The sequence below is a fragment of the Orycteropus afer genome, unplaced genomic scaffold (assembly GCF_000298275.1).
Source record: "Orycteropus afer afer isolate SDZICR_OR568_19922 unplaced genomic scaffold, OryAfe1.0 scaffold00066, whole genome shotgun sequence".
NCBI classification, from domain to species: domain Eukaryota; kingdom Metazoa; phylum Chordata; class Mammalia; order Tubulidentata; family Orycteropodidae; genus Orycteropus; species Orycteropus afer.
In genome coordinates, this window is record NW_006921653.1 from 11,011,955 (window position 1) to 11,018,304 (window position 6,350).

The following is a 6,350-nucleotide window of genomic DNA, read 5'->3' on the forward strand; positions in this document are numbered from 1 at the left end:
TAGGAATAGGCCTTGGGTTACTGCTGTTAATCCTGTCTTCCTCTTGTAAGGTTAGAGGAGGTCAGAACATGTGGCCTCCTCACCGTTTTTGCAATGTCAAATCTATTCTTGAGATGGTCTCTAAATTCAGGTCCGATATAGTCAAGGTTGTTCTTTGATTATTGTGTGTTGTTTTAATTTTCTTCAGCTTCAATTTGAACTTGCATATGAGCACTTGATGACCTGCTCCAAAATCAATCCCTGTTCTTGTTTTCACTGCTGATATTGAGTTTCTCCATCATTTTTTTTGCACAGATGTAGTCGATTTGATTCCTGTGCATTCCATCCAACTACTTTCAAGGGCATAGTCATCATTTACATTGTTGAAAAACAGTATTTGTGACAAATAGGCTGTTGATCTTGAAAAATTCTATCACGCACTCTCTGGCATCATTTCTATAACCAAGGCCATATTTTCCTGATATGAACTACTGATCCTTCTTTTTTTTTCCCCCAACTTTTCTGTTTCAGTCACCAGTAATTATCAATATAATTGGATCAATTTCAGACTATAAAAGTTTGTTAAATATCTTCAATTTTTCATTTTTGGCATTAATGATTGTTGTATAAGTTTGAATAATAGTGGTATTAACTGGTTTGTCTTGTAGGTATATGGATATTTTCCTTTCACTGACAATATTGTACTTCACGATAGGTCTTGAAATATTCTTATTGACAATAAATGTGATGCTGATCCTTTTCAATTTGTTATCCATGATATAGTAGACCATGTGACTGTATGATACAAAAGGAAAAATCCCAATTCATTTCAGCCACACTATCTTCAAGTGTTCCATTCCATTTTTAATGACTCCCAATTTTCCTAAATTTATATTTCATACATTCCAAGTTCCAATTATTAATGAATGCAGCTCTTTCTTCTCATTTTGAGTCATGCAATATCAGCAAATGGACACCTCAAAAGCTTTATTCATGTCATTAAGGTTGGCACTGTTTTGAAGCTCTTCCCCCGTCATATTTTCAGTTCCTTCCAACATGAGAAGCTCATCTTCTGACACTGTATCAGACAATATTCCATCACCATTTATAAGATTTTCACTGGCCAGTTTTTTTTTTTTTTTTCTTAGTCTGTAAGCTCTGTTAAAATCTGTACACTGTGGGTGATCTGCTGATATTTGAAATACCAGTGGTGTAGTTTCCAGTATCACAGCAATATGTAAGCCACCAGAGGATGAAAAACTGAAAGGCTAGTGGTAGATTGAAAAGTTAGATGTTAGAATTCTTGGGTCACACCATTTACATTTGTATATTTACTGAAGATGTTCTAGAAAGTGTTAAGTGTTATGGAGTTTTGTGTATACAGTAGACACTTGAGGCAAATTTTATTTGTGATCCCTATGAAGACAAATTTTATTATATTTGAATGCCTGAGGATTATTTTATTAATATTTGAAATTAAAACAAAAATTTAACCAGCCTTTTCTAGAATTATGAAAAGTTAGGTCAGTTCAAGAGCAGTTAACTCTGCACTCTTTTTTTATTGTTAATCTGTGACTTTGAATTTTAACTTTATGTTTACCAGCTCTCTGCCTCATCACTTTACACTGACAATATCTTTTTCATGTTGCAACTTTAGCATATAGCACAGTGCTTGGTATAACATAGCTCTCAATGAACATTTGTTGAGTGAATGAGTAAGCAAACAAATGAAATATCTCTTCAAATTCCAGAATTCAACAAAGTTCTAAGCAAGCTAAAATTCATGCCAGAGTTCCTAGACATATTGTTTTTAAGTGAGAGATAGACATAGGAGAGAATAAGAAGGAAAAGTGCCCCCCCCCCAGGAAATGTTAAATAACATATTATACAATAAAAAAAATCATACAAGTGTCAACTATTAAGATTGAATTTCAGCTGCCATATATATGCTTGTTGCATCTATTGACTCTTTGATGGATGCTTATTTCATTAGGTGGCTAGTGATTTTTGATGGTACAATTTGTTGTGTGCATAGTTTTTCCTAGGAAGATACTGTTCTGTGTATGCAAACTTACAGATGTTTCAAGTTTGCCCCTGAGAGAGGGCAAATTTTACTCTCAATAGACTGAGGGTAAAAATTCTAATCTCCTAGCTGTAGATGGGCAGGTTTGGGCTTCAGTTTCTCGCTGGTCACTCTTTCCCCACCAGCATTGTGGATAGATGAAAAACTTCCATGTCATAACCCCAGGAAATGGGCAGAGTATGCTTCATGGTTCTTGAGTTTATATGCAAGACCCATGGCTTTCAGAGCATGAGAGCCTCATAAAGCAAACTTATTTAAGCATAATAGCTCATGTTCCAACCTGAGAAAGTTAAAAGTGATGAAGGAAAACCCTAGACCCACCTTGGCTTCATGTCCTGCTTACTGAATAGGCTTTGTGCTCCTTCTTCATCTTCACCATCTGGCAATTTTATTTTTCTTTGATTTGAACCACATTATATTGAATAGCTTTCCTTGACACAGAATTCCTATGTCTCTGGAGCAGAAGTTCATTCTGCCAGATGTCTGTCTCTGGACATCTATTCCTCTTTGTTTCCTGTACCTCCTCAAATGTGTGGACCTAGTTGCCCCTCAATTAATGATTGCTGATTTTTTTTCTTTTGATAAGTGAACAAAGCAGGTATGAAATGTCCTATGATAACTGTAATGCTAAAGTTCATTGCCCTCTGTTATGTGGTCAGGGAAAAAAAACAACAGGAAGAATTAAAGTATAAAAGAGCGAATAACAAAGCATTAAGGAATAACTTCCATTATTTGCAAAATTTCCCTGAGTCATGACTTATGTAGGGGTTTAAAACAAAAGTACCTGTTATGACCCCATGATGTTTTGCCACGTTGATGCAGTACTTATTTTACTTTACCAAGTTCTGTGTTCTTCACTAAATATACACTGTTGAAATTCTGCCCAAAATGATGGAAGATGTCATTGAAAATAAATAGTGAAAATGTCATCCAATGCAAATTTCTAGTAGCAAATTCTTCTCCATGATACCCCCAGCTTGACAAATTTGGATCATAATGCAGATGTATAATTTTTTGGCAATAATACCAGTTTTCTCCCAAACAAAAACTGTGTGTTTACCACTTTCCAGATGTACAACTCCCTCTGGTTAATTCTTACAAATATGGATTTCATTGTTCAAAAAAAAAAAAAACAACAAAACACCAATTTGAACAAGTTTCTTTTTGTCTTTATTGTTTCATATGATAAAAGGCAGTTTATCTACCCAACACATACATTGCATTCACAAAGTACCTGGTGGCAACATAGCTTTTTTTTTTTTTTTTTTTAAAAAAAAAAAGAAAAACTGTTTGCTAAACTTAGTATGAATGGTAGGATAATCCTTGCTAGGAAAGTGGATTATAAAGATAAAAGAAAGAAGCATTAAGCTCTTTCCCCAACCAGCTCCAAATGTGCCTTTATGCCTATAATATCCCATAAACACCAGGGCTATTGCACCAGCTGCTCATGACTCTCGGAGGGCATGATATTTTCTCTCATTTTGGCACCAGCCTCCAGCCCAAAGGAAAGAAACTCTCACAAGCCAGAAGTAGACAGGCAGAGCTTTTGCCAGTGCTATAAATAAATAGTCAGATCTGATAGCTCTCTGCTGACAATGAGTTCCTATAAAAATAAAAAAGTAAAATATAAAAAGATACTAAATTCAGCCATAAAAAAGCATGCATTTGGATATGTTTTTCATTATATTCTGATATTTTATAAGTGTGACATCTATGACTCTTGGCAACTGTGCAGTAAATGCGCGTGAGCTAAGAAAAAGAGAGATTTTACTCCCTGGAAGGACTGATTAATACATGCCTCATTTCCATTAGTATGAGTACTTTCTTTTACATTACTGCATTTTTGTACAGGTGAAAACAATATACTGGCTTATGTTGGAACCAGAAACACCATTCATACACCATAAAAACATGAGGTATACATACTGCTTTAGGCTATGGTATTATTTCATTCTAGCTAATGAAGAAATTGAAATTGGACATTTTCTTGCTCTTAAAACAAATGCAAAAGAGGCTACATATCCAAGAAAGACTGCCAAGTGTTGCCCTGAACATTTTTATTCCAACACTCTTGACCACTGGCCACAAATTATTGTGTTATTGCCCGATACTGAAAATGACAGAAAGACATTAGAACACATCATTCCAAGGCTGTCTCAAGGAGATTTTGTGTTTTGTGTCTATTCTTTCTCCTTCCACACATACTTAGTTTCATGCTTTGCAAAATTCCCGTCACATACCTCCACCTCTAACTCTCTCTGTTCTTCAGTGGAAAGACTAGGTCTGGCCATGTGCTAATAAAGGTCAGGAAAATCACAACCCAGTAAGTCTCCATTCTAAACAATAAGGCCACTATGTTGGCACCTACTCACTTCTCCAGAGCAGACAGAAGAAGTTTCAGGAAATGTTACAGAAGAAAACTTAGATTCAAGGTTTAAACAAGACACTTACGAAATTGGACGTTGGTTATTAAACTTTGTTTAAACCTATATTTCTTTGTGGGAGCTCTGGTAGCATAGTGCCTAAGGCATTTGACTGCTAACCAGAAGGCTGGCGGTTCAAATCTACCAGCTGCTCCTCAGATGGAAGGTTGGGCAATCTACTTCCATAGAGATACTGCCTCAGAAACCCAAGGAGGGGTTGTTAAGAGTCAAGTCCAACTCGAAGGCACATAACAACAATAACAACATATTTCTCTGTAGAATATAAACAATGTTGGTATTTCTTCCTGATGGCTTTTTGAGGTGAAATAATGTATATGAAGTCAATCAAGTAACATAATATTTGTGAAAACGTTTTGAAGACTAATTATAGAGGCCAGATATTCCTGTTTTGGGCATGTTTATATTTGGTACAAACAGTTCATCCTAGCTAATGATGAGATTATCAGTTCTACATAAGTGTAGAACTCACTTATGTAGAATTTACTAAGTGTCAGACACTACTCTAAGTAATTTAAGTATTTTAACTTATTTGATTCTCACAAGAACCATATGAATTAGAGATGATTATTATCCAAATTTTACAGATTAGTAAACTGAGACATTGAAAAATAAACTAATTTAACACTATACTAAAATTTTATTCTACCACTGATTGAACTGGTACTAGGCTATGCCATACTTAGGCTATGAGAACAACAAATTAGCATCTAAATTGGAATAGTATAAAATTTCAAAGATCCCAGACACAAACCCTCAAAATACCATTCAAGCTAATCTCAGAATAAACTAGAGTAGACACACCAGATTGCCTGCATTGGCCAATACAAACAATAAACTCTATCTATGAAGAAGCAAAGGTTAATGATAGGGAATTTCTTCTGCATAGCCTGTAAGTACCTTTAAGTCATCATCACTTTGTTTCTATTAGCAGACCTTGTAAACAACAACAGAAGGGGAAAAAAATGTGGCAAAGATGTAGAATTTTCAATAAGATACATCCTAATGGTGTGAGTAAAATGATGAGATTAAAATGTTGTAAACAAAATTGTCTGAGCAGAAGCAGGCTGGGAATAGGAAGAAATTATAAAATTTCTCAAATTTTCTGGAAAGAGGGCTCAAAGAATGCATTGGAATTATTCTACTCATAATGTATAATTTGACCAGCCAGAATGCTAAGTCCTTAGGAACAGATGTTAACCAGGCAATGGCAACAATAATATTTTCATAGGGAAGACAGAAATTTGGACGCATTTATGAAATGTTTTATGAAGTATAGATGGCCTCCCGATACCTATTTCCTCTCTTCTTTTCTTATTACTTTTTTAGTGGCTATACTGTTGCTTCCTACTTACCAAGAACTCAATCTGTAAACTTTGGTTTCCAGCACACACATTAGTTGCCACAGAAATAGATGACTCTTGGTTGCAAATACTGTATTTGTTATCTATTACTAAGTAACAAACTACCCGAGAAATTAGTTGCTTACAAACTTTGAAAAAAAAAAAACAAACTCACAGTTTCTGCAGATTAGAAATCTATAGGAATGTCGTACCTTTGCACAAGACCACAATGAAGGTTTTATTCGGGGTTTCTGTTTTGTCAAGGTTCAATTGGGAAAGGATGTGCTTCCCAGCTCATGCATATGGTTGATGGTAATATTCAGTTCTATTGGGCTGAGAAACATAATTGTTCACTGACTATTGTCTACAGGCCACACTGAAAACCTGTGGCCATTACCTAGATTCTGATTTATTGAGACCCATGTGTTTCAGAGTGTTGTTGTTGTTAAGTGCCGTCGAGTCATTTCCGACTCATAGCGACCCCATGCACAGCAGAACGAAACA